Consider the following 10866-nt stretch of genomic DNA (forward strand, 5'->3'; position numbering starts at 1 on the left):
ATGCTATTCAGTGGGGCTCTACCTTGAGCACTGGAGGTGCCGGTAGGCAGGCCCTACCTTTAAAGGCATCTTGGAGATCCTACCTTTGATGTTCACATTTGTGTAGCAGACACTTAACCAGTAAGCTACCTCCTTAGCCCTAGGACCTTTTTCTGTTTTGTGTTTCAAAAGAACCAATGACTGTCATGGTGTCTTATTTTTTTCTCATAATTATTGAAATATCAGTTTACTTGGAATACTAAATTCCAAGGAATGCTAAATAAGATCAAAAATCAAGAAGAAATTAACAAAATTAAAGGAGAGGTAGATAAACTCCAAGACAAATGGAGCTATCTTGGCCAAGGGTGGAGCAGGTGTCACAATGAAAATACAGGTTAAACACAGGCTTAAAAGGCACAATAAGAGGAGGAAGAGGCAGGAAGATATGTGAGTTCAAGGCCACACTGATCCATAAAGAGTGTTCCAGAACAACCAAGGCTACTGAGAGGAACACTGTCTTGAGTGCAGGTACAAGGGTAACAAAACCAAACCAAACAAACAAAAAGCACAATAGGACAATACCTCTTACTACCACCTTATTTTTAACCCAATCACCATTCAACTTTCCAAAAACTGATGACAAGCTACCACCATGTAGAAAAATCAAAGTATTTTAAAATGATTTAAATTGTACTGACCATTGACCACAGTGGAATGAAATAAATAATTGTAACAAAAGATAAATGTAAAAATAAAGCTACATAATTTTATATTCAAAAGTAAATATTTGGAAATTAGGCAGTATATTTGTAAACATCCCATAATAAAAAAATATATTACAATGGAAAGTAGAAAATATTTACAGTAATAATAATGAGAATAAGACATTAAAAGTCATACTTTGATGCTCCAGCATGTATAAGGACACATGCTCCACTATGTTCATAGCAATCACATTTATTGCAAGAAACTGCAAACAACTCAAATGTTTCTCAACAGAGGAATGGATACAGAAAATGTGGTACATTTACACAATGGAATTACTACTCAGCTATTAAAAACCACGACTTCATGAAATTCACAGGCAAATGCATGGAACTTGAGAATATCATCCTGAGTGAGGTGACTCAGTCACAAAGGAATGAACAGTATGTACTCACTGATAATTGGATATTAGCCCAAAAGTTCAGAATACCCAAGATGCAATTCGCAGACCATATGAAGCCTAAGAAGAAGGAAGACCAAAATGTGGATGCTTCAGTGCTTTTAATAGGGTGAACAAAATACTCACAGGAAGAAATATGGAGACAAAGTGTGGAACAGAGACTGAAAGAAAGGCCATCCAGAGACTGTCCCATCTCGCTCTCCATCCCATATACAGTCACTAAACCTGGATGCTATTGTGCATGCTGGGAAGTGCTTGCTGATGGAAGCATAATATGGCTGTCTCCTGAGAAGGTCTGCCAGAGCCTGACAAAGACAGAGAAGGAAGCTTGCAGCCAAATATTGGAATGAGCTCAGAAGTCCACAATGGAGGAGTTGGAAAAGGGAGTGAAGGAGCAGAGGGGGTTTGCAGCTCCATTGAGGGAGCAACAGTGTTAACAGACCAGAACCCTTGGAGCTCTCAGAGAATGGACCACCAACCAAAGAGTACACATGCAGCGTTCAGTGGCGCTGGCCACATATGTGACAGAGGATGGTCTTGTTGCACATCAGTGGGAATAGGGTCCCTTGGGCCTGAGGGTGTTCGATGCCCCAGTGTAGGGAATGCCAGAGCAGGTAGATGGGAGTGGGTGGGTGGGGGAACACCCTTATAGAGGCAGGGGGAGGGGGCGGGGATAGGGATTTTCTGTAGGGGAGACCTGGAAAGGGGAAAACATTTGAAATGTAAATAAAGAAAATATCCAATACAAAAAAAGTCAAACTTTGAAGAAATTATACACATAAACATGGTATTTGATAATGGTTCCTCATTCTTAGACTCCCAACATCACAAGGCTCAAGTAGAAAACTATGAGTTTAGAGTCAAACTGCACAAACAAAAAATTCAAGTTCTAGTTCTAATTAATCAACTTAAATTTTAAGGTGTTAAATGAAATGAAAAAATTTCCAAGAGAAATTCATGTATCTGAATTCATATTAATTAGCAAATAACAAGTAAGCTGAGAAGGCTATTTTATAAATTATATATAAAACATCTATTATATATTAACATCTATTATATATAATATATCCCTCATATGTTATAATATCATATATGTATATATGTAGCAACAATTAAAAAGGCAATGAAATTAATTGAGAGCAACGGGGAACATTGAAGATTTTAGAGGGAAGGGAGGAGACATGAGCAATCATGTAATTCTAATTAAAGAGAAAATTGAATTTATCATAATTAGCACTCATATTGTATAAACTGTCACATTGTGAGCAAAAAATGATGTTACAAAATACATCCTGGTGTCATGTTTACCATCAATATTATCAGAACATCTTTCAAGAATACACACAAATACATATCACATATACATAAACTTATACAAATGCACATATGTATATATATATATATATATATATATATATATATATAGTAATGTCAAATGAAAATCAAAAGGGATTTTCCACGTGCTCCTGGAGAGTGAGAAAGAATTGTAGATGGGAAGCACCTCAGGAAGAATGGAAAGCTGTGTTTAATCTGTGACATTGAGGTTTGTGGGGCAGGGTATTAACACAGATGGCAAAGTGGACTGCAGAATGAAGAGAAAGAGAAGCAAACAATATCCAAAAGTTGAGTGTTCCACATGGAGTAGAGAAAGCAGACAAAGAAATAAAGACCACATGAGATGTAAAGAGAGGACCTAGCCAGCCTCAAATGATTGAATGGAATTCCTTCTGCAGCCTTGTCACTGAGTTGACTTTACTCTTAGTCCACTCCCAGAGAATGCACACAGCTGGGCTTAACTTTTAGACCTGCATTTTTCTTAATGAGTTATAAGCTGGTTAAGCTGTATGGGAGAGAAAATACAGTATGCATATACATACAAAAATTCTTAGATTATGTTAACTATTTCTAAAAGGAAAATACCTATATTATGAAAGAAACTCAAGATATTTGTTAAATATCATAAATAATAAACATTACCCATCATGAAGAACAGATAATTTAACAATGCATTATTGTTAGTATAGTGATAATAAATGCAAAGATAATTTTAAAAACACAACTATTAACATAAGTTATTTCTTCACTGACAATGATTATACAATGAGTGTGTTGCAAAGAAGCACAATTTTTAACTGAAAAAAATCATAAACTAAATTGTGCCTTATGACAACTACATTTATCACTTTATAGACATGCTTTTGTATGCATAGGCATGTGTTCATGTGTGTGTACAGAGATCAGAGTTCAACTTTGGATGTAGGTCTTACTGGAATCATATAGTTTGTTTATGAAGATAGGGTCATTCACTGGCCTGGAGCTCACCAACTATGCTAATCATGATGGGTCTGATTTTTGCAATTGCACAATGTACACACTCAGTCTTCTGGAACATGTCTTCCTCTCATTCCTACAAGGATGCTTTTACTTTCCATTTCAAAGGCCTGAGTGGATCAACCTCACAAACCATTGAATTACAACTCAGATTAAATTAAAACATTAATGTGTTCATGTTCTCCCATGGGAGGAGGGGAGACCTTTACAGTTGACTTAGAATATTTCAATATTATATTTTAAAGGCTAAATCAATTATTGTAATTTTCAAAATAAGCCAGATATCACCTACATCATTCTCTATAGGGAGAAGGTAACCTAGGAGACTATTTTTATGATAACATGAATAAACATCCAAGGAACAGCATCTGAGTGAATTTTTTTCTCTTTCCAACTGAACATAAATTTCACAATTTTGGATGCACAATTAATAGATGTCAACTGGTCTAAAAATAGCACAGTTTTAAAAATTCCTTTTTAACTACATCTTCTAATTTAGAAGATGGAAGCATTTGATACAGCTTTTTAAAATAGTCTTCTCAGCTTGGTAGAATTCTCCTCAGCCTATGGTTTCTGAGGGAAGTAAAGACAAATGCTCTCCACTTTGCCTCTTGAGCCTCTGTACAAGGCTTTCCTTCCAACTGGAGTAGCTGAAATTAGCCAAGTGTGTCTGAACTCCAGTGTGACACCACACATGAAGTTATGGATGAGGAAGTCATTCACTACATCATGTAATTTTAAAATGCCAGCATAAAGCCCAAGTGCTATTGTTTCTCAATCATTGACCTTGAATAAAAGTATGGATCTTGAACAAAATTAATGGAAGCAATTTATCTCTGAATTATTAGATTGGAAGGTTTGAGTCTGTGCTTCAGAGCTTGAAGTCTAGAATTATGTAGATGATATAATTTGTCTGTTAATATGACAATGTAAAGCTCATTTAAATAGAAGCAATGTACCCCCTTTGCTCTCTTTCATATTTATTACCAACTGGAAAATAAAAACATTTTCCTTAGTAAAATAGACAATGTTCCTTGATACTGAAGAGTTTAACTCATAACTTCTATACAAGTCTCTTAATCTTTCCAGTTGCCGATATGAGGAAATTGTAGCCTAGAGTCTACCTAAGTAACAAAGGCCTTGCAAAATGTTTACACAAACTAAGCATACTCTTACAACATACAATATAATAACAAAGGGAGATTCCACTGAGCTCATTTAATTCTTTTCTTTCATCATCCCGAGAAGTGACTACTACTATAGAATAAAACATTATTACAACATACTCATTGAATTTTCTTCAATTCCTTGAGTTTACAAAGTGAAGATGATTAGACTAAAACATACAGAATTGCATTATAAATCGCACGTACCCATCACACATTTCCACTCTATTTGGAACTTAGTTTATAAATATTGCCTTATGTAACCAAAGTTATTTTTCAAAACAAACAGTTCATTATTTAATTTCTCCAGGAAAGAGTAAAATATTGTAGAAACAATATATGACTTCAATAGAAATGAAGTTCATTTGAACAGTCTTAAAATAGTTTGATCAAGAATGCTTGTGAGCTCTCACCTGAGTCTATTTCACAATCCTAATCAAAGAACAACGCTGCAATTTATGAAGGCACAGAATGGAATACAAACGATTTGGCACAGTTCCCTGGATTTTCTTCCTACTTAGTAATAAATCTTATTGTTCATATAGGAAAAAAAAGACAATCTGTTGTCACAGAACCCAGCTACACCTTGCAGAACCTTACAGAATTGCATTTCTTCACTTACTGTCATTTTGACAACACCAAGTAAGGTATTTTTGGAGATCAAAATATATTATGAGGAACTCTGTATATATATGTCCTAACCATACAAAGGTCCTTCATTTCACAGATAATATATGTACTAATTCTTTGATAATTTCAGGAGTGCTTGCAATGTATTTTGATCATATTTACCTCCCACTCGGCCCACTGACTAGCCCAGCTTCCACTCTCAACTTCATCATCTCTTTGCCAAATTAATACCACGTTTAATCCAATTACTTCTGCACATGTGCACATTTGGTGGGACCATTCAATGAACATTATGGACCCAACAGGAATAATATGACTATTATTATACCCTGCAGCTATCAACTATCATAACTCCCCTTTTGTGGATAAAACCCTGGTTGTTCCCTCTAAACTACAAGCTGGACAGTTGATTGCTTTGATCTCCTTAAAGTCTTGTGCAGGTACCCATAGCTGCTGCAAATTTAAGAGCTCATGGTCATGTCATTTCCTTAATCCCAGTTGTCACAGACCTTCATCTTTTACAATCTTTTCAACCCCTATTCTGCAATGTTTTCTGAATCTTATGAGTAAGATGTGTGATAAAAGTGACCTATTTATGGCTAAGTACTTCATAGATGATTTTATCTGAACTGTGGCCAGTGGCGAGTTTCCCTGTTAGCCACTGTTCACTGCACAGGGAAGCTTCTTGGATAGGGCCTGAGAGGTAAACTAATATTTGTGAAATACATGTATTAGAGAGCTATATATCTATCATCTATCTAGATAGATGAAAAAATAAATGATTGATAGATGATAGATGTATCTGTGTTTTTAATAGCTGAAAAAAATACAGAGATAGGGTCCACATTAACCCTTCCACAATGGTAAGATAGGATAAATTTTGTAGATGGACTGGGGGCAGGTAGGAGTGGGAAGGATCTCGCCAGTTTGAGCAAGAGAATGCAGGAGAGTCAGCTGGCATTGGAGAAAAATGGGACACGGTGTGGGAACTGAGCGCAGTGGAAACTTCCTGGTATCTACGAGGGTATCTTCATAGAGGAATTCTTGTAAAATAGGATATGGGGTCTAAGCTGGCCATCTTTTATAGCAAGTTCTGGCTTCCAATTGTGTATCTGTATACTTTATATTATATTATATTATATTATATTATATTATATTATATATTTACAAGAGAAACCTGGACAGACAACAATTCAGTCACAAACTCCCTGATCTACAACCTATCTTGCCTCTAAGATGTGGTGGAACGGTGGTGAGGCATAATATATATGAGTGAGCAACAAAGTTTGTTTTAACTTCAAGTCCCCTCCACTAGAGGGAGCCCACTCCTTACATTGCCTGGATGGCTAGGAACCAGGGACTCATTAGTAAAGAGACCTAGGGTAGAATCAAATACTACTTTCAAACAAAACAAACCAAAAACCAAAACCAGAAAACCAAACAGACAAAATCAATGAAATGCTTCCTAATGATATTCTGCTCTACTGGTAGATCAAAGCCTTGTTCAAGCATCATTAGAGAGTTTCCTCTGGCACCAGATGGGAGGGGGGCACAAAGAACCACAGACAACAATTTTGCTGAGAGAGTCTAAACTGGAAGTCTATCCGGTCTCTCACCTTGAAGATTGGGTAAATATGAAGAAGAGGGAGAGAAAAGATTGTAGGAGTCAAAATCGAGGGAGAATACCAGGAAAAGGTGCCACACTGACTTCACTAAGCAATACACATGTTCTTATCAGCATATGGAGACTGAAGCAGCAGGCAACAGGCTTAGAAGGGGCTCCACAAGATCCTCTGTATTTATGTTGTAGCTGCTTACTTTGTTTTGAGGTGGTGGGCTCATCAGAGTGGGAGTGAGCCTGCATTTAACTCTTCTGCCAGTTCTGGGGGTTCTTTTCTTCCCGTGGGTTGCCTTGTCCAGTCTTGTTATGAGGGCTTTTGCCTTGTCTTATTGTACCTTGATTTCTCCCATTTGGCTATTATCTCTTGGAGGCCTACTCTTGTTCTGAAGAGGAAATGGAAGGCAATGGATCTGGGGGACAGGGCAAGTACTGGTGGGGATTGTGGAGGGGAAACAGTGATTGAGATATAATGTATGAGAGCAGATTCTATTTTCAAAATATATAGAGAAAGGAAATAAGATCGTAAGGGTGAGAGCTATCATGAATGGAATCTAACTTTATATAATAGAAACAAGTTCTCCAGTGTCCACCACATCAGAGCACAGTAAGACATTATCTTTTACCTAGGAAAGAGGACCTCAGTAGATGTGAAGTCTTATAATGCCCAGATCTCAGACCTCAGTAGATGTGGAGGTCTTACAATGCCAAGACCCTTCCCATAAATGGAAGAAACAGATCCATTTGATTCCATTTTACCTATTCCAACTTGCATAACACATTCAAAGTAGTTTGCTCTAGCATACTAAGGAAACTAAATTAAGGTACATATTTCATTGTATTTCTACAATTGTTTTCATGTTGTTTGTCTATTTAAATTATTATTTTAATTCTGTGATCCATTTTTGCTGATATTTGGATAAAAGTTAATTAGTGATAAATTTGTCTTATGTTTAATTGTTATAATTATTTATTAGTTATAAAACTTTTAAAATTATCTGATCAACGTTAATTTTATTTCTTTTTTCATCAATATACTTTTCCTGCTTTCATTGAACGAGCTAGAAAGCACTTCTAAGTTAATATTAAAAACAATTGTGAAAAAGGACATTTTGCTCTAGAAAGTCCCATGGACACACTCTAAGATTAATATTTTCTAAGAGTGCATGTGAGTTGAAGCTACAGTCAAACACAAAATGTACTTACTACAGCAAATGATTAAAATGAATAGCAAAAGTAGAAAGCAAACAGGGCTTTGCGGCTAGCTCACCACAAAACCACATATACACAGATGATAAAAGGACATTTAGCCTAGCCTAATAATTTACTGTGACTAGTCAAGCAGGGAGATTTGCATTTTAAGTTGTTTTGTTTTCTGTTAATTTGCCTTCTAAATTAAATTTGTTCTTAGACATTTTATTAAACTGTTTTTAGACATTGTGAGATGGCCTCTTCATTTCTTTTTTTATTTAGCTCAGTGTTGACCAGCTGAAATACAGTTCTTGTTGGTTTTGTATCTTGATCTATACACAATTAAACATGCATTTGACAGCTTAGTTGTAATTTTTAGCATTTTCTGTACATGTAACTAAGTGTCTACAAACTGGCCTGGGGAATTTTCTCTCTTCCCATCTAGTGTTGCTTTAATTTTCTTTCATGATCATTTTTGGGAGTTTTAACGTGAGTACCTTTGTCTTCTTGATTTTTTTTTTTTAATCTCATTCTTGGTTCTTAGAAAACAGAGTAGAGTAAGGATGTCTTTCCAACCTATTGTTATTAGAACAAGAAGATACTCAGATGGTCTCTGTATTTCTTCCTCTTCAGCACTTTAGATGCAATAATAAAATGATGATGAAAGGTAGGAAGTATACCATAGAAGCAAGGTTTGGGAATGTAGATCCTCCTATGAATGCATGCAGACAGTCTCTGTGTGAAATCATGTTTAAATAGTAATGTAGTCTATTAATAAAATATCACTTTGACTCTCCAGATAAACTGCTGAGATGAGAGTCTTACCCAAGCTGTTCAAGTTCATGGCTTGGGCTGAGACCAGAGCATTCCCTCTCTGCCCTAACTGTCCTTAGGCCTAGGCCTGGAAGCTTCTAGCCTCTGTACAATCTAATCTTCCAAGCTCACTGATTCAATCCAGCTTCTCTCAGCATCTGACTGAAATGCTCTGCCTGCCCTCATACTAACTTTGGCAACATGTTCTAATCTTCTTGCTCCTTCTCATTGTCTGGCTAGTTCTGTTTTCATCTGTGTCCTCTTTTAACATGTGTCTGTAAAACTATCCTTGTAAAACTGCCATACACAAACACCACCCACCATATACCGTAACACCTCCTTCCTTTTTTTCTCTCTCTCTACTCTTATGTAACCACTTTTTCCTGTATTGTTTTCCTGTGAGTTGGGTGTATCCTGTCTCTCTCACTCATTCTGTCAAATCTTTGACTTATTTATCACTTCATTTGATCCTCAAGTAGATGTCACTTTCAAACATGCCTGCTTCCTTCTATGAACTCACCTTGCCTTCATTGTTAGGGATTAAAGGTGTGTACTATGGTTGTATCCAAATTCCAGCAATATCCCAGGGTGTGCCTGCATTTTGACCAGACCATACAGACCTAGAAGGAGCAGACCTATTACTGGATTAAAAGTCCTCTAAATCATCCCCCATTGTTGAAGCTAAAAATTGTTCACAGTATATTACAAAAAAAAAAAGCATTTATCAGTCTCACAAATTTAACAATCCAAGTATCTCTATGAAAATCCATTGATGCAGTAAGTTTTCATAACGGCTGTCTGAGTTTTCTGTCTGTTAGTAAATGTCCATTTCAGCATCAAGTTTTTCCAGTCTGCCAGTCTGATGCACGATCTGCCCTTGTTCAGCTAGTTTGTTGAGCTGTCCCATGTAGGGAGTGGGAGTTGGGGGTGAATCAGCTTTGTCCTCTGCATTACTGTCTTTCCAAATTTCTTGCAGGTGCTCCAATACCAAACAACATCAATACTACTCCGCAAAACTATTAAACACCATTGTTCTGAACCTAGACATTAAAAACACAGATATCTTTCCCAGGAGGCTGCCGAAGATGGCAGAGGGGCAGGTTCTGGTATTGGGTGGCCGAGGCCATCTTCGTGGTCTCCTGGCGCCCATTGTGGCCAAGCAGGTACTTCTGGGCAGGAAAGTGGTGGTCGTACACTGTGAAGGCATCAACATTTCTGGAAACTTCTACAGAAACAAGTTAAAGTATCTGGCCTTTCTCCAGAAGCAGATGAATACCAACCCCTCCCGAGGCCCCTACCACTTCAGAGCCCCCAGCCGCATTTTCTGGCGCACTGTGCAAGGCATGCTGCCCATAAGACGGAGAGAGTCCAGGCTGCCCTGGAACGCCTCGAGGTGTTGGATGGGATCCCTCCACCCTATGACAAGAAAAAGCAGATGGTGGTCCCTGCCGCCCTCAAGGTTGTGTGGCTGAAGCCTACCAGAAAGTTTGCTTACCTGGGGCGTCTGGCTCATGAGGTCAGGTGGAAGTACAAGGCAGTGACAGCCACTCTGGAGGAGAAACGGAAGGAGAAGGCCAAGGTGCACTGTCTGAAGAAGAAGCAGATCTTGAGGTCACGGAAACAGGCAGAAAAGAATGTGGAGAAGAAAATCTGCAAGTTCACAGAGGTCCTTAAGACCAATGGACTCCTGGTATGACTCCAATAAATACTGTTTGCCTCATGCCTGCCTGGCCTGCCCTTCCTCTGCCGCCGACGGGGAAGTGGGGAAGTGGGGACCAAAGGTTCCTTAGGCACTGCTCCTGTGGGTAGAGGGGACATTTAGAGAGCTGACAGTGTACCACTTGCTTGAGTTTTATTAAAGTGCAAACCATGGAATGAATCACTTGAGCTTCAGTGTTGAAAATGAGTAGCAGGGCTGCCCCACCCACCTGACCGAATACCATATTCTGCAGCATGAAAATGAGGTCTGCACA

The 10866-nt window shown here is 37.8% G+C and overlaps 1 pseudogene; it reads left to right on the top strand.

The window, feature by feature from the left end:
• The first annotated feature begins 9963 nt into the window (after positions 1-9963).
• Gm6533 lies at positions 9964-10589 on the top strand (annotated as a pseudogene).
• The last annotated feature ends 277 nt before the right edge of the window (positions 10590-10866 follow it).

The sequence above is a fragment of the Mus musculus genome, chromosome 15, assembly GCF_000001635.26.
Source record: "Mus musculus strain C57BL/6J chromosome 15, GRCm38.p6 C57BL/6J".
NCBI classification, from domain to species: Eukaryota; Metazoa; Chordata; class Mammalia; order Rodentia; family Muridae; genus Mus; species Mus musculus.